Source organism: Gavialis gangeticus, unplaced genomic scaffold, assembly GCF_001723915.1.
Source record: "Gavialis gangeticus isolate Ggan-Ray unplaced genomic scaffold, GavGan_comp1, whole genome shotgun sequence".
Classification (NCBI taxonomy): Eukaryota; Metazoa; Chordata; order Crocodylia; family Gavialidae; genus Gavialis; species Gavialis gangeticus.
Window position 1 is genome coordinate 16,226,571 of NW_017728993.1, and position 25,932 is coordinate 16,252,502.

The 25,932-nt window shown below is 46.0% G+C and overlaps 1 protein-coding gene across 1 annotated transcript in view; it reads left to right on the forward strand.

The window, feature by feature from the left end:
- Positions 1-25,932, forward strand: part of LRP8 (LDL receptor related protein 8) — a 354,423-nt gene that overhangs the window by 266,420 nt on the left and 62,071 nt on the right. The window lies entirely within an intron of this gene.

Here is a 25,932-nt window from a genome sequence, read left to right on the forward strand (position 1 = left end):
CAGCCCCCCAGTTTCTTAATGAGAACAGGGTGAGAGACAGTGTCGAAGGCCTTCAGAAAGTCCAGGAAGACTATGTCCACTGCTACCCCTGCGTCTAATGACTTGGTGACCTGGTCATAGAAGACCACCAGGTTGGTCTGACAGGACCTGCCGCTAATGAACCCGTGTTGGTTGCCCCTGAGCATAACCTCCCCCCTGGCCCCTTGCAGACATGCGCCAGGATAATTCTCTCAAAAAGCTTACCCAGGATCGAGGTAAGACTGACTGGCCTATAGTTTCCCGGGTCCTCCTTCCTCCCTTTTTTGAAGATGGGAACCACATTGGCCCTCTTCCAGTCCACACCAGAGCACCATGAGTGCTCGTACAGCTGTGCCAGGGGTCCCACAATGACCTCAGCTAATTCCCTCAGCACTCGGGGGTGGAGATCATCCGGACCAGCTGATTTAAACATGTCCAGTCCTTCCAGAAGTTCCCTGTCTAGATCCTCCCTGACCCTTGGCCTGGGTGTGTCTCCCCTGGGGCCTGAGGGGAGCCTGGTGGGGGCGTTGATCTGGTCCCTGCTCAGGAAAATGGAGGCAAAGAAATCGTTAAATAGGTTAGCTTTGTCATCTGGTGTGACAACCAGATTTCCTAGCATGTCTTCCAGGGGCCCCACGAATAATAGCTAATAATTCAGCCAGGGAATGAAGTGAGTTTATTAGCTGACCTAATAAGTATTTTACATGACTTGCTTTCTACAATTCCACCAAATACATGTAACCAGAGGTCAGCATATGCTGCTCTGAAGCCACTGCAGTGTACACCCAAATCCCATGCAGGGAGAAGCACTTGGGAGAGGAGTGTGGGGCTTCAGTTCCCCAAGTGAGCGTTCGACAATGAAACCGAGTCAGGAACTTTGTGGTCTGAGGGCAACAGAGGCTGTTCTCTGGCAAAAGCACAATTGTGCATAGTCTCCCCACTGAATCGATGTTTCTTACTTAGCTTCCATGTTAATGGCTTGGAAGGAGGCTCTTTTCCATGGGAGCATAAAGCTGAAAACTGGCGTGTAGCCTGTCCCCCAGAATACCAAGTGTATTCCTGCCGGCTTATCAAATATTAGGAGCACTAGGGCTGCAGCTTTCAAGACATATTCTTTCCCACTCTGAGCTGGAGGAGGAATTGTGGTAGTTCCCACCAGCAGATATGCTCACCGACTTGCTCTGCACTGTAATTACTTACCTTCTCTCCCAGAACCTGGAGATCCTCAGGCTTTTAATTAGAGGCCTGTGAGCTCATCTCAAAAAGTGAGTGCCGGCTGTAAGAGAGACCAGGTATGCAAGAGCCCTCAATTGCAGGAAGGGGCATGGCTTGTAAGGCCAGGCAGAATTTTGTGCCAGCTACCTTGTTATGTGATGTATACATTTTCTTTGAAGAAGCTGCATTTTTCATAATCGTTAGCAGCAGCTTCTGGCAGCACACAGCTAATTGCTTCGTGAACTGGCACCAGAAGCTAAGTAACCACTAGCCCCAGAAAGTACTCCACTTTGAACAAAAAGAGTAGCAGGCTATAGAAGCACAACCTAGCCTGTCCAACAGTGCACACAGCCAGCTTGCACTGGACTTTCCACATGTTCCTAGAATAAGTGGATCAAGTTCATCTGCAGTCTAAATGCTGGGATAAACTCTAGGTTGGTATTATTTAAATAGACTTAGAATGGTTCCCCCATTGGAATAAGAAACTTTGATTAAAATAAGCAGCTTTGAGAACGTATTACATTCCCAGCAGATGCAAGCGCCCTTTCACCAACTGCCCACATCAGTCCCAGCGCTCGCTATCTCCGGCCATCAGAAATAGGTCTTCATTTTGTATGCGTCATATGCTGAACTCCTCTGCACACACACATTTCCTGTGACACTTTGTGCCTCTCACAGATGCAGATGCTTTCTCTTCCTCCAGCTGTTTAGGGAGCACTTAAAAGAGAATTTCTTTAAAATTTCAGCTGCTTCTGAAGCTGCACAGACTTGGCTCAACCTGTACCACTGACTTCAGGCAGAAACTTAAAAAGAGATCCATCAGAATTCCTGATCAAATGCTTCAGGCCCCCCTTCCCCACCCCACCCCAGATTGTAAAGACAGTGCCGATCAAAAAAAGTGCCAGGCACGGTCTGTAGAAGACTCGCAAGTTTATGACTTTTCTTTGCAATGCTATAATTCGAGGACAAGGGATGAGGAAGGCCACAGTTCCCCTCCTTCCACTAACCCTGGAACTTTTGGCACCGTCAGTGGTGTACAATCAAAGGGAAACATGGACGTGTCCCCCAAGGGTAGCTGATAAGAGGGTGGTTCTTCACTCCTCCTGCCCTTGGCTGCCTGTAGTGCATCACATACAGTCAAACATGTTAATGGGGGGAAAAAAGCATGGTTCTGACTCTTGCCGTCACTATGGCACATGATATTCTACTCCATTTTCTTCCAATACACTTTTTGAACCTGAATCCTCCGATGGATAATGGTGAGTTGAGTACTGAATTAAACATGGTGGTAGCCCGTGTGGAGGTTATGATGATCTAAATCCATTTGCTATAAGCAAACAGAACGTAAGTACAAAAACCTACATACTGAATATATTTACGAAGAGCAGCATCCCATTAGCTGAAAATCATTACAGATCAATGAAGTGGGAGGAAATACTTTTAATATAAAATGTGAGTGATGCTTGCAAATCATTTGAGTGCTATGTGCAAATCAGTAGCTAAAGAGGATGTTGAATGGCAACAGTTGAAGTGGGAGAAAATAGGCAGCTCAAAATAACTCTTACACAGTATCTAAAGAAACTCTTTAGTGTATCAAAAGAATTGCCCAGGGAGCTCTCCGAACCCTCAGGTTGATTTTTAGAACAAATTTACCGGTAAAAACTCTGAGAAGTTTCAGAGAACTTGGGAGACGAGCGAATACTGCCAATATGTGAGAAGAGTAAATGACACAAACCAGGGAAGTGAAGATTGCCAGCTTTTTGTGGCAGGAACTGTCTTTTGTTCCGTATTTGTGCAGTGCCCAGCACAAGGAGAACAGGACTTGCAGATAGTGATACAAGTAGCAATGATAATACATGCTGATTAACCTGACATTGGGTCCAGATAGTCATAGGAGGGCTAATCTCTAGAACAAGTTCAGTGAAGCATTGGCAATGAATATGGTTTTATGGAAAATATTTTTTTTTCCAAGCAAACTTATACTTTCCTTTGTTGAGATCACAAGTTTGATTGGTAGAAGGTAGTTTTTAACAAAATACAGTTCAACTTCTGTGAGAGAAGTGATTTAATTGTAGATAACGTGCTAGAAAAATACAGCTAGTTTTAATCTGATGTTGTATACTGCAAACTGAGATATAAGAAAAAGTAACTAAAAATGGTGGATTTGCGTGCCATGAGGCAGTTTCCAGTAAGGTCCAGTGGAGAGCTGTTCTTATCTTGTATTTTCTTCCTGACCACATGATAAAGTGGCTGCTGTAAAATTGCAGATTGGTGATCAGTGATGGGGATGTGTCAGTCAGACTGGCATCCACGTGCTTCATAAGGCATGCTCATGTGATTGATGTGTGCTTCCACAAAACTATGGCAAAAAATTTAAATTCCTCAGTTATAATTTGGCATGCTGCACTTCGCGCAGCACTGGGTTCAGCCCTCCTAGCTTTGGCCAACATCACCTCTAGCCCAGGTACTTACTTGAGTTGTGCACCCCTGGTGTAAAAGGTGGCAACCCTACCCACACCTGATCAGACATCTGTCATATCACGGCCTTATATACACAGCCCTTCTTCCAACATATGACACACATTAGTCTGTAAATATAAAATCCCCTGGAAAATTGAGTATTGGGGCACTTATTAAAATTTTCAGAAGTTAGGGGGTACTTGCTACTTAAAAGGTTGAGAAACACTGTCCTAGGAGATAGCTCTGTAATTTGGCATGAAAAGGCTTATTATGATCCAGTGGCCGTAATGTGAAGCCAGACAAATTCAGGCTAAATTAACCATTGTAGTGATTTGTGGTGGATTCTTTATCACTGGACATCTTCAAATCTGGACCCAGTATCTTTATAGAGCACAGACTCTGGCTCAGGCAGCAGGCATGGCTGGAGTCAGAGGGCATTTTACTGCATGTTCCAGGAGTAGGGGCTGGGGGGCTGTTGTGTTTTAATTAGGGAGGCTTCAAGAGCCCCTCTAATTAAAGCACCCCAGCATCTCGTGTATCAGCGCCCCTGCACTTCAAAATGGCGGCAGGGGTGCTTGTCAAACAGGCTTTAGTTCAAGTGCCTCCGCCACCATTTTAAAGCGTAGGGACACTGGTACGCAAGACATGGGGGGCTGCTGGAGCGCAGTAATTGCCATGCTCCAGCAGACTCGATTGAGTTTGCCACAATGTGCTGTAATTACAGCACGTTGGAGCAACCTCTGTGCTTGTGTACAGACACCCAAAGATTTTGGGGTGAGGTTTTTTGACCTATATGAACACCGGGGGTCAGATTCAATTCTCATATAATCACCCCTTCTGCTCATAGCTCCACTAGTTCAGTGGGGCTGCACCCAGTTTGCACCAGCCAGGAATATGGCTCAATATATCCCAGACACCAGAATGTCAGACTCTGCCAGCTGGGAGTCACTTCATCTGGGACCTATACCGAGCCACACGTCAGCTAAGCAGGTTCGGGTGGCTGCTGGTAGCCAGGACATAGTTAGCAGGGTTATTCCTTTCTCAGCTTTTCAGAAGGTGCAACCTAAACTAAAAGAGGAAAAAAGCCAAGCTCCCTTTTAAGAGGGAGCTCTGCTAATCTTTCTTCCCAGCTTTAACTGAGCTGCTGCCAGAGTCCCCTTCACTTAACCCCATAGACGGAGAAAGAAAATGTGATTTTTCTGGGTCTGCGGGAAGTGCAGTTTATAGCACTACTGTGATACAGAAAGAGCAAGACAATAAGTAGTTAACTACATTTCACACCCCATACGCTCACCCTGCAAATCACTTGGAAAGGGATTCCCAGAGCAGAAGTGGAGCTCTTCCTTGAAGGGAAAACAAGCTCCCATTCTTGGAGGGGGGAAGGCCTGAAGCTTCTGCTTCCTCCCATGGGTATTTTACTCCCTGGGATCTCCTAAACAAACAGGGGGTGCAAGAATCCATCTCTCTGCTATGCAGTTCCCAACCATTGTCTTCAAACAAATGGCAGGGGCTGGAGAACAAGCGGCCCTTGTTCTGCTTTGCCTACCCATGTCTGCTCTCACCTGGTTGCCAAGAGGAGCTGCCATCACCAAGCCTTCGGAGCATGAACATGTCCAGGAATCCAGGTTGTAGCTGTGTTGGTCTAGGGGCAAAAGAAATTGGGACTCATGGTGGAGGTGATTAGACCAACTAAATTTTTGCAAAAAAAAAAACCTGTAATTTTTTTTGCAAAAACCTAGTCGATATAATAAAAGATATCACCTCCACCATGCGTCCTGATTCCTTTGAGCATATCCATGCACTTCTGATGGCCCTAGATGGCCTCTGTAGTACCCACAAAGCCCAAAGAGCTCTCTGAGAGGAGGAAGGGACTGCAGCTGTTGGCAGACAGCACGAGAGTGGCAATAGAAGCTGGCTTTTAGCGATGTGGTCTTTGCTGCCAGAGTGGAGAGCTCCTAGTGAACATGTGGGCACACCTGCAGTTTTGCCAGCCATGCTCTGTAGTTGTAGGCCAGGGGACACTGTGGCATGGGTGAAAGGCATGAGCCGTGGGACTCTGCCAGCTTTGTCCACCATAAGCAGTCGCATGCTGTGAGCACTCACTGATGTCCTCACCTAGGCACAGTGCTGTGCAGACAGAGGTGGCAGAGCCGGGCCCTGTGTAACGTATGATATTACTACTATGTTTTTAGGTTATGCAAGAAGCCAGAAGTAATGGGAAACAGCATTTTAGCTGGAGGAAAGTGCTGCCCAGTGGTTTGAGTTGATAAGGTTTGCTGTCACCTTCTCCTAGAAGGAGGCAGCATTGCTGTGTGGACCCCGGCTCCCTGGGACACTCGCAGGAAAAGGAGTTCTTGGCTAAAGGCAAGCCATGCTGTTTGAACAAGCTCCCATTCCTTTTCTCATGATCAAAGGGGGTTTCATGAAAGGTACAGCTTGGGTTCTTAAAGCATCTCGTTAGAATTTTATATTTAGAAGGAGCTAATGATGTATTATTAATTATACAGAAGCTAGAAAGCAGCAAAGCTGTTTAATCCCTGTACTTGGTGAATAGCAGAGCTGTTGTACTGATGGAAGGTTACGCGATTAACAGCATAATCAGTCATTAAGGGTTCATCAGATACTAACCGTCTTATCTTTAGATGGCACTGGCTAGAGGATAATTTACCAGTTGGCTGTTAAAGTGGTGAGAGCTCGAGATGGCAACTGCCATGAGGAAATTTATACAGCACAGTTTATGTATTTATCACATTCTAATTTACGTGCATCATTTTGAGTCTCCATTTATGGGCCAAAGTCTCCTGCAGACCTCTTCCATGCATGTCAGTGGAGCTTCGCAGGACTAATTAGGAACAGAAATTGGGCCTATATCTTAGTAGTTCCTAGATCGTGTGTTTTATTATGTGGCTCCAAGTAGTAACCAGATCAGTTATTAGGAGTATCATTAGAAACTTCTTCACTTCTTCTGTAGGAGCCTTTCTTTTTCTTCCCACAAACCTCATTTATCAAATTATGATGTTCCATGTGATCCTGGCTTTGATCTTTTCCAGCTTCCTGAAAACCACATTTTCTATGTACTTAGCTTACATTAAGGTCTACCTCATAGCAGCAATCCTGTCTGAATTGATTAATTTAAAGTATGTCCAAATTTTCCAGTACAACTTCATCCAATCTTTAGTTCAGGACCTACCTCAGGTAACTGATTTTTTTCTTAATTCTTCAGATGGGTCTGTAGGACAGGTTGGACTCTGTTAAAAGTCTAAAATCAGTTAAGGGGCTAAACACCGTCCAACAAAAGCAAAACAGGCTAAAGTGAATGTGCCAGACAGTAATTAATCCTCCCTTTTGCGTTCTCCTTTGGATCTTACATAGTGTAGCTGAAACAACGTTGAAGCATGAGTATAATCCAGAAGTCTAGTAAATCACAGGGATAGGGGTTGGGAAGCTGGTGGTAACCACTAGCTCTTTCACTCTTATGTAAAAGGGACTCATTGGGAGTCTTTCTAATGGCTTTAATGGGATTTGCTTTCCAAAGAAAACATGTTCTGTCTCCATCTTCTGGCCATGCTCTGTGACTTTGTATGTAAAAAGAGAGAGTCCTAAAAGTGCTCTTGCTATAGGGACAAGAGATCTCTGGCTGGGGCACCTGGGGGTGGAGTTTGTAGTAGAGATTGAATTGATTAAAGGAAGAAATCTAGGGCTTTACTTCTCTAACTGTGCAGTTCCAAGATCGCTGTGGTCCTCCTTTTGGAGTCCAAGACAGTGTGAGGCTTAGATGCTGTCAACTGTTTAAAAGAAAGTTTTTAGGCCCCTGGCCAAGTTTAATTTAGTTACACAATTGGGATCTGACAAACTGGTCAGATCCCAATCACGCATCAGCTGGCATGTGGGGACCCAGGCCTTGGGGACTGATTCCTGACACAGTGCTGTGTGTGGCGCCTTTTTGCCTTGCTGACACATGGTGAGCCCAATGGCAAGTTGAAAGCCATGCAATGCAACCCTGCATCAGGTGAACTGCAAAATTTTAGGTGCTAGCAAGCAGGGAGCTAGTGAGTTCCCTATGTGCCAGCAAATTGGAAGCTGGGTGGTGTAGCCCCCTGTGGTTTTGAACTTTCTGGTTCACGGGGAGGCCATCAGCTGCTTAGCTCCTTGCAGGCTAGCACTGAAGTCCATGGTGCGATATGTACACATGAAAGTGTGATGCAAACCAGCTACAGTGATGTTCTGCAATAAATGTGAAATATCTTTGTGGCTTTTTTGCCATTTTATCTTGCCATAAATGTGCTGAGTGTATGGCATATTACAATTCAAGACACAATTAATTAATAATATCTGCCAGGGCCCTTATGGTACATAGCTCAGTATTGTTCAACACATAGCTTTCATCAAATCCTGATGGCTTCCCCAACATTAGCTAAAATGATAATCCACACAACACATATAAGAAGTTGGTTTCATCCCAGTTTTACAGGTGAGAAACCAAAGCAGCGTTTAAACCAGAGAGAATCCGTGTCAGAGCTGAGATTTAAAACATGAAGCTCCTGTCCCTGTGCTCAGTGCAGTTGTCTATGTCGGCTAATAATTTGCCTAGTTGCCAGGAGTCATTAAAGACAAGGCTCATGATGAACAAGAAAATAGCCAGCCAAAGATAGCAGCTAAATCCTTTTGAATCTTTTCCTTGCTTGATTCAGCTTTTCAAAGTCCCAGTATAATTGCTCTAGAGTTGAATGAAAAGAAGATTCTGAAGGTCCCAGTTGTGTGCATCGATAAATCAAAACCAGTCAAACGTTTTTCTTACAATATAGAAACCTAACGTGTCTCTTGGCCAAAAGCATATGGGCAAATTCCATCATGGTGTCTATCAACTTCTGAGTTACAGACCTCTGAAACACCAAGGGAACTATGAGTGTGGAGGGAATGTGATTGATTTACTATGCGACATAATCTATAGCAGTTTGCCTCTAAAACCTCTAGTAAAGGAGGTTGCTACAAATAAAGCGACAATTTTTTTTTTTAGACCAAAAGCTTGTGAATAAAGAGAGGGCTTGTACTACATTACCATCGATCTGGAGAGCTCGATGTACAATAAGGCACAGAAGCTCAGAGGTATTTGATGACCTGCCTGTTCATAGAGAATTGCTCATTCTGAAGTTTCTGCTAAAAGTGCCTGTTATGGGCATAGGAGGCAGGAGCTCTCAGGGGAGGGGGTGCTGAGGATGTAGTTCAGCTAGCAGGAGCTTGAGTGTGAGCTGGCACTGTATGATGTGTGCACACAACCGGCATCACAGTATCCAAGCTATCAGCATACATGGAGGTGACCTAGGATACAAGCAGTTTTTTACATCAGACCAAAGACCCCAGTTCTAGTGATGGGCTACCTGACTTCCTCCATTTCCCTGCCTTTGCCACCTTGACCTTTGTGCCTACTCTATTTACTTGAATAGAAGATGAGGTTTTCTTCTGCAGTCAGCATGGGGGAGAAAAAAAACCTTGTCTTGGATTTGAGTACCTGCCCCAAAGCCAGAGAAGAGCTGCAGCAGATGAGAAATAGGTGGGCAGGTACAGGAGCAGGTGGGCAGATAGGCATGGACATAGAGGGGCAGGCATAAAGATGGAGGGGTGGTCAAGGGACAGAGGTGGTAGGCAGGGAGGGCAAGTGTCAGGGGTCTGGGCCCTTGCCCCAGTCACAGCAGTGTGGGGAACAAAATTAAGACAACCTTCTACTATATTCTATACATCGAAAATTATAAAACATTTATAATTTTCCACATATAGAATGTAATTATTGTGGGTCATTTTGAATTTGAGTTGTCTTGGATTTGGGTAAGTACAGTGGTTTCTCCCCCAGTTTTCCTGTTACAGGTTGAAAGGCTCCTGACTGTCCTGCGGCCCTAGCTCTCCTGACTGGGCCTGTTTATGCCTTAACACTTGCCTGGGCCCAAATTGTCCCAAATGCATTGCTCCCCTCTGACCTTGGCGGAGCCCATGCCTCACCCTGGTTATGAAGTCTGGAGTTGTGCAGACCTGAGATGTCATGAGAGGTCTGCAGTGCAGCCCTGCATCAGGTGAACTGCACAGTTTTGAGAGGCAGCCCAGAACATCAGCAAAGGAGAGGGTTTCAGTGAATTCATGGAAAGGGAAGAGCTGAGCCACATGATGGACTCTGGGCTTCAGCTCAGCATTTGGGCTAAGAATAGAACCGGTTTGTGTTCATCTGACCTTGTTTGCCCACTGCTCATTTGAAAGTGAAAGGGGAGTCTGAATGGAGAAGCATTCTCCTGTACAGCGGGCAGGAAGAGGGCAGATTGATGGCATGGCCATCCTGTTCCCTGCCAGCAGCTGGGTGGCAGCTTTGTGCAGTCCACAGTGCTAAATCTCTGCCTACCACAGTGCCTTTGAAACGTGTGTGTGTGTGTGTGTGTGTGTGTGTGTGTGTGTGTGTGTGTGTGTTTAGAGGAACTGAAACATTCATGTGACGCTTACTGATCATTTTGACCAAAGCCTTTGTTACTTGAGCTTTGCTGACCTCTTTCTAGTGAAACGGACCATGAACTATAATACATCGCCTGCACAAGCACACGCTCCGTCATTTTCCAATTAGAAATGTGTTCAGAAATATGACTGTTTTTTATTAACAGCCTGATTTTATTTGCTTATTGACCATAATTAACTGTCAGTTTTATTAAATGGCTGTACTCTCCCCCTGGGATCCACAGCTCGCTCACCTGGTTTTGGTACCTGCAAAGCAAGTTACCTTCTTTCAGCTCTCTCATTCCTTAGTTTGCTCTACCTTTCTTTGCCTGTGGCAGTTGGCATTTACATCCCCACCTCTGTTTCTGTCAGGCTCTGGGTTCAGCATGTCTTCACTATCAAAGTGCACAAGAAGTTTGAAATAATGCGAAAGGCAAAAATTTCTTAGGGTGATATCTTCTATTGGACCAGCTGCATGGTTGGGGTGGAGTTAGACAAGCTTTTGAATGCAAGGAATTTGAGTAGCTTGTATCTAACACATCCAGCTTTCTATTCATCAGTGCTGCAAGGTTTTGTTTTTCCCAAACTAATAGAAATCTGAGTGGTAAAAACTAGATATGAGGTCTGTTTTATCTCATGGAATAAGAGGAAGAGCATCTAGCAAAGCAAGACTGAGATGACAGCAGCATTTCCCTGGGAAGATAAGTCCTGACTGTGAAGCATCATGAGTTCCTGTTAAAAGGATGTGGATAGTTAAGGTTTTTAAGACCTGCGTGCGACACCCAGGAGAAGTGTGCTTCTCTTGCACCTTTCACCCAAGGATTGCCAAGCTCTTTGAATTCATTAATGAGATTTAACTCTAACTCCTCCACAACACAGATACTACCCCAGCAGAATAGGAGAGTGGAGCATGGTGGCCACTGGATCTGAGGCACATTATGATTTTGTCAGAGCTGGGAATGGAGCCCACTGACCTCGTTCCTCTTTCCCTGCTTTTAAGCACTAGACTTTACCTATCTTTGACCTGACTCCAGGGCTAGGGACAGATATTCAAAAAGCCAGCACCTGAATTGATTCAATCTTTGCAGGTTAGTCTAACCTGCCTAGATTGAACCAATTTTCATAGATTCATAGATGTTAGGGTCGGAAGGGAGCTCAGTAGGTCATCGAGTCTGACCCCCTGCCCTGGGCAAGAAAGAGCGCTGGGGTCAGATGACCCCAGCTAGGTGCTTGTCCAGTCTACTCTTGAAGGCCCCCAGGGTAGGGGAGAGCACCACCTCCCTTGGAAGTCCATTCCAGATTCTGGCAACCCTTGCTGTGAAGAAGTTGTTTCTAATGTCCAACCTAAACCTGCTCGCCGTCACTTTGTGGCTATTGTTCCTGGTTATTCCAGGGGGTGCCCTAGTAAATAGAGCATCTCCTATTCCCTGCTGCCCTCCCCTGATGAATTCATAGGCAGCCACAAGATCCCCTCTCAGCCTTCTCTTGCAAAGGCTGAAGAGATCCAGGTCCCTCAGTCTCTCCTGGCAGGACCTTGCCTGCAGGCCTCTGACCATACGAGTGGCCTCCTCTGAGCCCTCTCGAGATTTTCCGCATTCCTCTTGAAGTGTGGTGCCCAAAACTGGATGCAGTACTGCAACTGCGGCCTGACCAGTGCTGCATAGGGGGGAAGCATCACCTCCCCAGACCTGTTCATCATGCATCTGCTAATACATGATAAAGTGCGGTTAGCTTTGTTGCTCACTTCATCACATTGACGACTGTGATCAACTATGACACCGAGATCCCTTTCTGCTGCTGAGAAGGTTGTCCCCCCGCCTGTAAGTGTGCTGGTGGTTCTTTTTGCCCAGGTGCAGCACTTTGCACTTGTCTTTGTTGAACTGCATCCTATTCCGTTCAGCCCGTTTTTCCAACCTGTCCAGACCCACCTGTCCATTCCCTGCCCTCTGGCGTGTTAACTTTGTTTCGTAATTTGGTGTCATCTGCGAACTTGGACAGGGTGCTCTCCACGCCCTTGACCAAGTCACTGATGAACACATTGAATAGCACCAGTCCAAGGACCGAGCCTTGCAGGACTGCACTGCCCACGTCTTTCCCGGCCGATATCGACCCATCCACCACCACTCTCTGGGGGTGACCCCTAAGCCACTTTGCCACCCGCCTGACCATGTAATCATCTACATCACAGCTGGTCAGTTTATTTACGAGAACAGAATGAGATACTGTATCGAAAGCCTTCTTAAAGTCTAGGTAGATGACATCTGCCTCGACTCCTGCATCTAAGCATTTTGTGACCTGGTCATAAAAAGAAACAAGGTTAATCAGGCAGGATCTACCTGCAATCAATACCTGCTGATTTCCTTTCAGCATCATTTCCCCTGCTGGGCTCCCACAAATGTGTTCCTTAATGATTTTTTCCAGTGTTTTCTCATGGATAGAGTTGAGACTAACTGGCCCATAGTTTCCTGGATCCTCCCTCCTCCTCTTCTTGAAAACAGGGACCACGCTGGCCCTTTTCCAGTCCTCTGGGACCTGACCAGAGCACCGTGAGTGCTCAAACAGCCGTGCCAGTGGCTCTGCTGTGACACTGGCCAGTTTCTTCAGCACACTTGGATGGAGCTCATCCGGGCCCACTGATTTGAACACATCCAGTCCCTCCAAATGCTATCTGCACTAACAGTTGGTGGGATGGTGTCCCTTCTGTGTCTGTCTACGGTCCAATTGGGAGATTTGTCTTGGACTGTGTCTAGGAATACAGATGCAAAGAACTCATTGAAGAGCTCGGCTTTGTCCCCCCTCTCTGTCACCAGCTGCCCTAGTCCAATGCTACCCTGCACCTTCCTTTTGCTCCTTATAAGCCTGAAGAAGGGCCTAAACCAAGAAGGGGTCTGGGACAAACATTGTATAAACTGGCTTGAGCCAAGTCAGTTAAGTCTGATACTACTTTCAACCAGGGTTCTCTTAAACCAGTTTCGGCCATTTTGAAACTGATTTATGTGCACTGAGCTTATGTCCTGTTACAGATTTAAACCAGTTTCTGATCACTTAAACTGGTTTATGCGCAACTCTGGCCCTAGCCCAGGTCTCTAAAATAGCACCACCCCTTGTGAAGTCTGCACTAGTGTACATCTCACCAAAGGTAACAGCAGAAATTGCTTCTGTTCTGGTTTAGTAAGGAGCAAGAAGCTCTTCATAGGAATGGGTTTGAGATATTCATTTACATGGTCAAAAGGAAGGGTTTTAAATTTAAAATGCTGATTAGTCATATAAATAATAATAATAATACACACATAGTATTTGTATAGTCAGTTGAATATTAAAATCACTGTGCAAACTGTACCCCCTATAATCTGTAGCTGTGCAAACTAAGATATTGATAAGGGGGATAGAGCGGCATAAATCACAAGTGTCAATGGCACATAAGTTGTCATAGGGTAAGTTTGGGTGGGGATTTCCACATATCAGCTGTTCTGCAGCAGCTGCCCCGGACACACTTATCCTCAGATGAATGTAAGTTGTTTACCCCCCCCCCCTTCCCCGAGGGGTAAGTTATCTCGCATTTGTCATGAGGCAATAATATGCACGTGGGTAGTCACCGTGGAGCAACTGGTACGCTGGGGAGCCCGCATCTTGCTTTGTCTCATGTCATAGCCAGGATATATTTTGTTTGATGTTAAGTTTTATTCTGAAACTTCAGTCATCAACTGTCCATCTCCCTATCAGAAGTCTGAAATCCCCTGCTGCTCTTTTATGCCAGGTCCCCACAGAGCTGAGATGGTTGGGCCAGGTTGGGCTAATGTTGTATTCAGCCAACCCTCAAATCTAGTCCGTGGGTGAAAACCTGATCTGATTGAAGTCAGTGATAAAAGTCCCATTGGCTCAGAATTTCAGCCTCTGAACAGTAATATCTCTCTGTTATCAGCCAGGGAAGATAACTGGACTTGCGAAGGACTGGAGGTGGCACGTAAGAGAGATGCTGGCAGATGGGCCCAGAGTTCAATGTCTTATCTGCCTGCCAGCGATCAGACCCGACACTAGCCCGTAGCTGCATGGCTGCTGCATTAATTTCTTCCCCAGACTAATCTTAGCAAGTATGCCTTCTAACCACATGGCTGTGGTCTCATAAAAGGCAGAAAGTTGTTTCTGGAGGAGTCTTAGGTGACAAGCTGCTCATAATTCCCAGAGCAGCTTCTTATGCTAATGCAGTCATGTTACTCAGATAAGGTAGGAATATTCCTGGAGTACGTCTCAGACTGGCCTTGCATGCTTTACATGCAGTCCTGCTTGGTGATTCTCCATGCATGTCAAGCACTTTATTCAGCCCACAGACAATATATCATGCAAACGAGCATAATAAGCTCCACTTCCCTCTGTCTTTTTATCCATCTGTTTACAGCCTAATGGAGGGGCTGTTGCACTATGTGTAATAGGTGTGAAAGGAGTTGTGCCCTCAACACTCTCTAAGCCTATTGCAAAGGAATAAGTGTGGGGATCCACAAATTTTTGGTGGGGATGGAGACAGAGGACACTTTTTGTTTCTCTCTCTCTTTTTTCAGCAGACAGAATAACAGGGTAGGTGGCGAATGGCTAACCACAAAGGGTCAGTGCTAGCTTAGCCCTGCCACGTCTCAAAGGAATTTATGGGATCATTATCCCATGTCTGTGTGCAACAGCGATAATGATTGGGAGCCATTAGTCACTCTGGATATATCTTGTATTATAAAAGGATGTGTGCCCTTGCTTCGTACATGGTTATTTATTTGTTTGTTTGTTTGATGGTGCAAGTTACACGCTACTCTTCCCAGCAGCGGCTCAGGACAGCTTTTACAACTTAAAATGGGCAACTAGAATAAATAAAACAAAATACAGCAGAGACCCATTAAACAACAGCCCAGCTTGGCTTTGGTTTCTGAGTGCTTAGCCAAATAAGAAGGACTTTCAGCAGTTCTGAAAGATATCCAGGGTTGGGCTCTGAGGACAGGTGTACCTCCCAAAGGAGGGACTTCCAGAGCTCAGGACCAATGGTCAAGAGCCCCCTCTCACATTTTTGCCAAACAGGCTTGATGGAACACAATAAAATTGGTCTTCTGGAAGCCCCATAACCCCGAAATGACTAACAGACTCACATTTGGGAGAGGATCCTGGTTTGAACCTGAGGATCTTTCTATATGTTATCTACCAATAAATATGGTACCTAGAAATTAGTCTCCCATCTGCTCACTCACATTTTGCAGCTTGGAAATTCCCTGCCTTTACTGAGATCATTAAAAACCCACATCCAGTCACTCTTCCTTCCAGGAGGGCTGGAGAGTGACCAGAAATTGCAGGCTTTTAGCGATCCAAGGTGCGTTAAAATGTATAACGGATGTCACAGTGGGAGCCGTCATTACATTTCACTTGGAAGCTCTTGTGCTGAGCCTACAGCATTGCTTCCCTCCAGAAACCAAAGCATCGTGTGCCGTGGGCCACAGGCAGGGAACGGGAGAAACCAAGATGCCAACACGGCCCCAAACCCTTGCAGTTTGAAGAAATGAGTTGGCTGAGAGCTGCCAGGGTGAGTCTAGCAGGTGAGGCCCAGGTCCTGCGGGGCGGAGAAAGGTGAGGATCTCCCAGGTTCTTCCTGGTCCGGCCTGGGGGAAGATTCCTTGCTGCCCAGCATTGTGTGACCGTGAGTACAGCTCTGGCCAGCAATACCTGATGCTTCAGAGGGAGGGAAACAGAATACATCAGACCACTTGTGCCTTGAGGAAAATAATTCTTTCCTGAGACTTCAGGTGCCCAACTGAAACATTATAGACTAATGAATATCATCATGAGCCTTTTCAACCCATTACAGACATTGCCTTGCCTCTTGACCTGGTGTTCAAATACAGTGCATATAATAAATGTTTAAAGCTCTTGGCCAGACCCTGAGGAACCATGCCCCACCAGTAAATTGTTTGTAAAGTCCATTATTCATTATGAAATGAACCCCTTCTGTAGAAGCTAGACTAGAATAATTCTGCAGTCAGGTTTTGTCTGATTTAATCCTGGGATTTTGAGATTAGTTTACTCTGATCTCAGAGTTGATAACTATAAATGTGATCGTCTGCATGAGATCAAGGCATGTCAGGTTTAGCCCTTTGTGGAGTAAGCACATGTCCATCCTCTCGTCTCCCTGTGGGGCTTGGAGCGAGGTGGGAACCCTGAACTCTTAACCCTTAGTTATGTACACCAAGGAGTGCCCTGGGAAATGGCCACGCTACTCCCTGCAATGAAACTAAATCCACCTAAAGCCTTTTTCATTCCCCTGGGAACTTCTGAAAAGAAGTCACTACCAAACGAATCATGCTGGTGGGGAGGATATTTTATCGGGCGTATCCACTAACATCCCATTAATGATGTTGCAGTTTCTTGACCTTTATAGGTGTATTTTCTTATTGATCTTTCTTAATTAGCCTTTGGGTCACTTAGAGAAATTTATGTTTAAAGTCACAAAAGTAATGGACTTGAGTTAATTATCTTTAGCTGTAAAAATAATGCCTCTCTTTGGGCGGGGGACGGGAGGGGGGGGTCTCAGTTAGTTTGCCTTCACATGCATCCCAAAAAGGCTGGTGTTAGAGATTAGGGTTGTGTAAAACAGCACCATTCTGCTTCAACCTCCATTTCGACGGGGTAGTGTTTTGTTTCACGTTTTGTTTCATTTCAAAAGCAGCGCTCCGTTTCGTTTCATCAAAACTGTTTCGCTGTTTTGATGTTTCGGCCATAGGCTATAATGGGGAAGCACGAAAGTGCCTGTAACTTTGTCATTTCTAGCCTGATTTGGATGAAATGTGCATGGATGGTAGCCCCTTCTGAGGCCATGAAGCCTGCCATGTTTCAAGGAGATAGGTGCAGGGGTTTCTGGGAAACTGCACCTCAAGGTGCTGACAAGCAAAACTGTCATCTGGCAGGCAGATCGGGGGCCTGCACCCCCAGGAGGAGTCCAGCACAGCCCCCACAGCCCTCCTGGGAGTACGGTGGGCCAGTGGCAGCACCGATCTTCCCGGATGTGGGTGTGGGCTGTGCCCAGTGCTGGTCCCAGGTGGCAGGAGCAACCTCCTGTGATCCGGCAGGCAGATCGGGGGGCCCCCCGCAGCCCCGGGAGGAATCGGCAGCCCTCCCTGGGGTGCAGGGGGCCCTCAGTCTGCCTGCTGGATCACAGGAGGCTGCTCTGGCCTCCTGGGATGGCCCTGGGCACAGCCTGCACCCAGCTGGCAGCAGCAGCATGCTGTCATCCAGCGTGCAGATCCAGGGGTCCACACCCCCGGGAGGGCTGGGGCTGTGCCAGAATCGTCCCAGGGGGTACGGCCCCGGGATCTGCGCAGGATGACAGGAAGCTGCTGCTGCTGCTGGCTGGGACTGGCACTGAAGCAAAGCCTGGCTTCGAAACTCAAAACTTTTTTAAACTTTTGAAATGTTTCAAGTGCCCGTGTTTCATTTTGAAGCTGCTTCAATGGCTTTTGTTTAGTTTTGATTTTGCTGTTTAAAGCTCAAAACGCATCAAAACAGCTTTGAAACAAAACACCCTGTGAAATTTCGCACAGCCCTGTTAGATATGTGCTTGTGTATCCCCTGCAGAAAGTACAGATGGGAAGCTGTAGTGCAAACACCGAGTGCACTGACCACACTGATGAGGAGTGGGAAGATGGGATATTCACATCCACGTTCTCTCCTGAGGCTGTCAACTGAAGGTCCAGTGCTGGTTGTTTGATAGTTTCTTTTCAGGGCTTCAACAACCGCAGTCTCATTTTATGTGAAGCCACCAGTCACGACTCCCCATGTTAGCCTGGACTGGATCTGTACCAGGAACTTAGAAGGAAAGGCTGTTTTATTTTATCCACAATCCTGAGTGCGTGCCCCTTAGAGATATAGTGTCTTAGCCAAATTCTGCTATTAGAGGTACACTTCCAACCTGTGCAGTGGGAGATGCAACATATAATGGGTGTGGCTAGGACATGTCATGTATCTCGGTATGGTAGGAAGAGGAATTTGCTATGGAAGCTGAGCTTGTGTTGCTGTATAAATGCAGTAGTCTTTCTTTTTGAAACTTTCAAGAATGTGATTTTTGGGCTTTTTGAGATAGTCATATATGAATCTCAAATAAAGTGCAACTTTATGGGAATTCCTTTGTAGTCATTGGCACACCCTCTATATTACATCAAAAGAAGTCACCAGGCCAAATTCCCTGCTAACATCACTATACTGGGGCCAGTAAATTCAGTTCCCTGTGGCTGATGGTAACAGATTAAAAGAAGTAATAATAAGCATTTGCTGCTAATTGTAGGAGATGTGTCTGTTGCTTTTTGCCTTTTTTATTCAGTGGGGGGGAAGAGTGGTAAATTGGACGAATGTGTACTGCTTATATAGCACAAGGATGTCAAAGAATTTGACGGAGGAGAACAACCGGAGCTAAGACATGCATGGCTTGTCAAAAGCCACACCGCAAAGCAAGCAAGTGAATGGGCTTGCCTCCAGCTCTCCTGGGAAATCATAAATCTTCAGGAATCGGGAACATATTCCTGACCTGTTTCACTTAGCTATATTAATGTTTTTGCTGACTGCAAGCTTCTGACACGGTTTTGCAATCTTGCTTATCTTAAGTAGAAGCACAGAGGGAATGATCCTGTCCTCGCTGAATTCAAAGGGGGGTATCCCTTGTTCAGAGGATGTGGGGGGCTGTCTTGGCCTTAATACATCAGTGGTCTAGGAATCACTGAGTTAGGAAGGAAAAAGCAAAGACAGTGCCTGGTTCACTAAAGAAGCACATGCTATTGATGGGGATTCTGTTACTTGGGGCTTTTAAGGTGCATAACAAAAAGCTGTATTGGAAAACGTGGAAGAGAAATTTATTGGGCACAGCAGAAGTCGTAATTATGAAACCCAGCCTGCACGGCATTCTCCCCTCTGCTAATTGGACTTAGCTGGAAAAAATAAGACAAATAAAGTCTTGGGGATTCTTAAAACTGAGACACTGGAAAACCTGCCTCATCATTAAGATGATGCATTTCCACAAAGGGCGCTTTTCTCACAGGCGGCAGTCTGCCGATGAAAAGTCTGGTGGGTTTCCCACCAGCAGAAGTTGCTTAATTACATTTTGTGCATGCTCGGAGAATACCTGTATAGTGAGAACCTGACAAGTGGCCTCCTAAACGTAAATCATTTCTGTTTTCTTGGGCTTTCTTGAATTTACATGATGTCCGGAGCCTGAAAAGCTCAGCAGTAGCACAAGAGGAAGCAAACAGTGGGGTGCCAGTTAGGCTCTATGGTTCTGTGAAAGACTTTGTAGCCTTGTGTAAAGAAAAAAGAGGAATGTGCCACTGGCTATAGAGAGTCAATGGAACCTTCTTGTCTCCTTTGCTCTTGTCGTCTTATAAATAAAGCATTGTTGTCCATCCTTGGCATTTGCAGTTCATTGTGATAAATTGGTCTTGATGTGTCTGACATTTTAACCAAGTTGTTTAATGGCCTATTTCTGAAAAGGCAGAGCTCCCTGTAGCTTGCATCAGCACAAACTATATCCAGCCTTAAGAGCAGCCGTTGTCACGTACTGCATTGACCCTTTCCCCCTCCAGGATGGAGAGCAAAGAAACTAAACATTTTGGTCACATAAGTCCAAACATCCTCAATGTTGTAAACCAGATGCAAGGACAGCCCTGCACACCTAATCCGCTTGTGGTTTGTGGCTGCTGCTAGAAGACCATTTTATGGTTCGTGTTGTTATTTTGTAATAATTGACCTGGTGCGTCCAAGCAGGGGCTAGTAAAATTACTGGTGGGTATTTCTCCAGCAGTCTCATTTTGTACACGTACACGTGCCCCTCCCGTCTGTCTCAACTGGCGCTGAGTGCTCGGTGTCTCTGCTCAGATCACTTGGTCACAGCAACCCCTGGAGTCTGACTTAGCGCAGAGAGTTGATGAACTGTGAAAACTCCCATTCCTGCATCCCCTCCCAAGCCTACACGGTGATTTCCTTTTTTGTTAATGTCTCTAATTACTCTGTCAATGAGATGATTAACCTCACTCTGTTGCTTTCCATAAAGAGCGTTTTCCTGTCCTTACTTTCCCCGTTCCTTCTGTTCCCTGGAGCTATTTGTTCAGCCGCTGTGGACAGACAACTAGAGTAGTGCCCACAATTAAACTGTGGCTGGTACCTAACCTTCCTGCAGGTCTGTGATCACATTGCATTGCAATACCAGTTGTGATTACATGTGTTCTTCCTCCAAACCGAAGGAGCCAAAGAATACTTTCCACTCCTTTTGCCCCCGTTTTCTGCCTCGCTGAGTGGTTGAAGTTGTTTGTATTGTCGTTGCTTTTGTGATTGCAAGTTCCAAGATTGAAGTTCAGCTGCCACAGTGATGATGACGCTCGTTGTGCTTTTGCACTTAGCGGGGAAGACTGTGAGCAGGTTGTCATCTTCTTTCCCACGCTTGCTGGAACATCCTGAGGAAGCGGTGCTCCTACCCTCTGTAGATCGACCCAGGCCTTGGTACTCTTTACAGCTGAATACTGTGCTCCCATCTGGTGCCAAAGCCCTCACACCTGTCACGTCAACACACAGGTGAACACTGCCATGCAAGTAGTAAGTGCTGCTCTAAAATCCAAGATGCTTCTGTGGCTGCTGAGGTTATCAAATATTGTTCCCTCCATGCTGAGAAGGAATTCAGCCATACTTTGAAAGTACAAAAAGATCATGGCTGACCGTGGATTCCCGTTGTATGAAGATATCGCCCACCTACCAAGATGCAGGCTTAAGTCAAGGAAATCTTTCTGGTTGCATGTGTTCCAACTTGCATTGAACAGCCTGAAGGCTGAGAACCACTAGCACAAAATCTGGTCCACAGCAACAGTGTGCAACAAAAATCTGCTCATGGATCCAACCATAGATCTTCCGGGTTTCTGCCTGCAATATAAATATTGGACTGCGCTGAACCACATGCATACAGGACGTGGAAGGTGTGCCTATTTATTGAACAAATGGGGCATCAAGGACTCGCCAAACTGCATATGCAGTGAGGTGCGGTCAGTGAGCCACATTGCAAACTCCTGTCCTGAACTTGCATATCATAGAGGGATTGAAACAATCCACTTAGCCAACACGGATGTCAGCAACTGGCTATCAAACCTCAACATACAACTTTAATTAACCTGCACCTTCTCTGCCATTGCTTGCCATAGCCACACAAAAGAAAGAAGTAGTTAAAGAAGTGAGGAGACTTGGCTTCCTTCCTCCAAAGCATAATCCCCTTCCTTTGCCACCGGCTGCACAGGCAGTGCTAGGAAACATTTTCAGGATGCACAACACTACCCCGGGCGATGAAGCAGCCTTGGTTCTTCCATCCCCATCTCCTCTTCTTCCCACTGCGCAAGTGTAGCACCAAAATCGTTTCATAATCTCTTTTAAGAAGTACTGTGAGATACTTCTGGACACGAGGTGCACAGAAACTTGGAGTATAATAAAACTACAAAAGAGATTCTCTTAATCACATTTATTTTACTATTTACATTTTCCTAAGGGCATTTATGCTAGCAAAAGATGAATGAGAAGTGGCAGCCCAAGCTACCGTAGCACTGCACCTGGTGTGTAATCTGGATGAAAACAGGTAGCATGTTATAGGAGAGGAGTTCAGTCTTGTGCCCACGCAGTGAGTGGTCTTGCTTGACACTTGCTGGCAGTGGGATTAGAGGGGATGTGGTTTTGGTAAGAAAGCCATCTGTGCTAGGAACCAAACAGAGACCATGGACTCCTTGCACTTGTCACCCAACCCAGCTGCAGGGCTTGGCTCGGTGTGCAGGTTGAAACACGGCACTGCAGACCATGCAAAGGCAGAGGAGATGGTGCAGTACGTGCGCTGAGAAGCTCCTGGAGGTGTTGAATGCCTGGCTGCTTTCTGGAGTTCATGCCATGACATATCTCCACAAAGTGCCGGACACTGGCCTGCATCTCTAGCACGCTCAGAGTGGTACTGTTTCTATCAGACTCTTGGCACGTTGCTGGTGTCACTTTGGTCACCTCAGACCCAATCTAGATGATGTTACAGCGTGTAGAATATTAAGTCTAAGGAGTGCTTATTTGCACAGATCTGCTTCTGGTGTGTGTGAGCCCCATGGGGAGACTGAACTCTTTTTGAGTAGTGGTATCTATTGTGGATGTGCCCCCAAGCTACCATAGCCAGGGGCATATGTTTTATTGGGCTCTCAGGAGCATAAACGGGGCAATGGCTGCAACTGCTGTTCAGATCCCACTTACTGCCTTTGGACTGAGACGAGCAGAAGTGTCTGCATTTCTGACATAGCTTTCCAGCCACTGAGACCCCTGCTCTTCTAGCTTTAGCTTTGTAGTTTTAGCTTCTTAGAATTAGAAAAATTTTCTTTACCTATTGGCCAAAAAAAGCAGTCACCAACCTGCTTTTTCTGGACTTCAAGTCTTCCAGAACCACCCATCATGCGACTACTAAGAGCTGGCCTTGTTGATGCCTGTTCTGGCTGGGATTGGAGTATATTTCGGAGAACTGGTCAGCATGCCTTTCGTTCTCTGAGGACCCCCAAGAACGGTGGCAGAACAGGTGGTTCTGGGTGGAGAATCCATGTAGCCCAGGGCCTTTGTCTGTAAGAAGCCTGGGAAAGGTCATCTTGCCTTGGCACTGGCCAGCTATGGTTGCACCATCTCCACAACGGCTTCCAAGAGGCCTCATTTCACAGCCTCGGTACTGCCAGAGGTGTGGGGGGAAAGAACCCGAGTTGATGGTTTGGAAGCAGATCATCCTTCTGGTCTAAGCAATAGCCATAAACTCCTGGAAGAAGGTTTCAGACTGGATGTAAGGAAAAACTTCTTCACAATTTGTGTGACCAGACTCTGGAATATGCGGGAGTGGTGCAGGCACCTACCCTGGACATCTTCAAAAGGAGACTGGACACACACCTTGCTGGGGTTATTTGACCCCCGCAGTCTTTCCTGCCCGGAGCAGGAGGGCTAGACCCAATGATCTCACGAGGTCCCTTCCAGCCATAAACTTCTGTGAATTTGTAAGAGTCTGAAAAGTTGTCCTTTCATCCATTCTGCTAAACTCGCAGCTCTAAAACTCTTCTGGACCTCCCAGCTCCATAAAGCAAGCCAGTAGCACCAAAAGTGCTCCTTGCTCAGGACTGGATATTCCAGGACTAGACATTTTGTCACTGAAGCCATTTACAGAAGTGACCAAACTTTATGTTCACCTGGCTCCTGAAGTGTCCAAGTGGCATTATCTCAAGGCATGCAGCAGTTCTGACATGTTGTAGACCAGCAAGATCCACGTTTCCCAACCAACACATCTGCTCTTTCTCATTATCCACACTGGAGTACTGTACATCCAAGCTCCACTCTCTTCACCATCCCATTGTCCCCCATGAGTGGCACATGAGGGATTATCTAGGGAACATCCCTGATTTTTGTGTATTAATAAGAATTTTTCAGTTTTCCAATTTTCATTCAAATCACTATGTTTCTGACCAGAGGGTGATTCCAGCTGTAGTGCAGGCGAGTGTATATGGCTTGGCCTACATAAGCCATGAAACGTACACCCTTCTCATCTGTTCCGTCTTGCACCTCTTCTGCCCCTGCGATATCTGAACCACTCTACTGGTAGATTCAAAGGCAAGAGCTACCATCGCCCATCATCACATCACTCCCACGTTGAGGTACCCAAGTTTCCATGACTTACGGCACAGTTTTTCTCTCTTTTTTGTCTTTTTTTTTTTTTTTTTCCCTAGAGGCTTATAACCCCTGTCACTTGCAAGTTATTTAGGAGTAAAGGAAAGCATTATCTTTGTGCTCAGACTCCTGTTTGGAAGGCGATAAGAGTGTTCAAAACCAAAGTGACGACTCCACCAGTACCTGCTGGCTCTGGGGCTGCATTTAGTTGCTTGGCTCTAAGATGCTCTGTTAATGAGTGCCCCCAGTGGCCTTTCCTGATGGAGCATTCTTGTGTCAACCGCTCACACAGGACGAAAGGGTGTAGCTCTGACTACTCCTGTTGGGCGTTCTCAGTTTGAGCGCAGCGTCATGAATAGCAATGCAGAAGGAAGGTAATCTTAGTCACTCGCATAACCTGGTCGGTGTAGAGTCAGGGAGGAATACCCTGCCACGTAAAGCATTGCACAGCTGGCTAGTGACTAGGTGCTCTCTCAATCAGTGGAGCTACAGGGGTTTGTGACACCTTTGCAAATCAGGGTATTGGTATGTTCTGTTGTATGGGGAAGGCTCAGGTGAGGGTGGATGCCTTCTTCCAAAGTATCGGGGATGATCCACTGACATGTGGAGGATGCTGATCCTGTCTAGTGCATATTTTGTTCCCAGTAGAACTTACCATGCCATTGGGGAGCATTGCTCATGTCTACTAATCTCCCCAACTTTGACTGATTAGTCTTATTTGATTAATAAACCCATCAAATATTGTAAGGACTAAGCCCAGGGATTTTATGAGCACTGCATAGTCCTGGGGAAAATACAACAGACATGTGCAATGAGCAGCTTGCAACCAGCTTCTGAAACCAAGTTGCCTTGCCCCAGGGTTACACAACAACATTGCATCTCTTACAAACTGTCTGGAGCAAGCACTGGTGCTTCATGACGTGTTGGTCGTAGAAGCCAAGCTTTGTACAAGCATTTGAGGGACTGAAACAGGGGAAAAGAAAGACCCACCACAGCCTTCTAGGATTTAATGAGTCATCTTTGCAGGCAGTTTGGTCAATCATTCTGGGTTTATTCGAGGGTGTTCTGAGGCCTAGCTTTGCAGGTGAATGGGTATGAAGTCAGTTTACAGGTATGTAAAGTGTCCATACTCTTCCAACCAATGTCCATACTCTTCCAGCCAGCACGTAGAAAGCTGTTTTGCTACTTGTGCAAGTGTCTGCACAGACAGGCCAAGTGTGATGCTGCAAGGAGAGAGAAGCAGGGATTAGATGGAAGATGCTGGACGTGCCCTGGTCTCCCTCCTGCTCTGCATCCACTGCCCACTGCTGTCTGGGACAGGACACTGGGCAAGATGGACCTATGGCCTGACCCAGGAAGTGGCAGTTTTCACGTTCTTTTACTTCACTTTGCACTCCTTTCTTTGCAACTAAACCCAACCTAGTCCTGGTTACAGGCAAGATTATCACCAGTTGTACTAATGGAAAACTCCACCGCAGTTGGAGGAGCTGAAATGTTTATTGGCTCAATTGAGGTAATTGGATGAACGGTCCAGAACAGCGGAGCATATTGTTTAAGCTATAAAATGCTATGGGGCCAATTGGTACTAGCTGCATTTTTTTTCAATTTGATCAGAAAGATTTTGGATTAGAGAACAGTTTATTTCAGAATCCTAAATGCTAGTTCCTCGAGAAGGTGCTGGTCTCTTGCAGTTGAAGGTTTATGGCTTAATGGCTTTGATCATAGCCACATCTAATTTAGAGTCAACTGTAGTTACACCTGTGCAACTTGGGAGTGTTTTTATGTATTTATTTATTTCAATCTTCTCGGTTTCCTGGGTCTTGGGAACATAATCTGACTTGCTTCAAGAAATTCAGAAATTGAAATACAGGGCTGGAAAAAAAATAACTGCAAGTTGAGCCAGGCAATTAAATTTTGACATATTTTTAGGTATGCGTTTCAAAATGTTATTTGACCAGTATTACCTGTTATCTTGCTGAATGCCAGTATGCTAGCAGGGAAAGGTCACTGTGACAAGATGAGTAATAAAGCAGCAATAAAAATCAGTACTGAATTGCCATT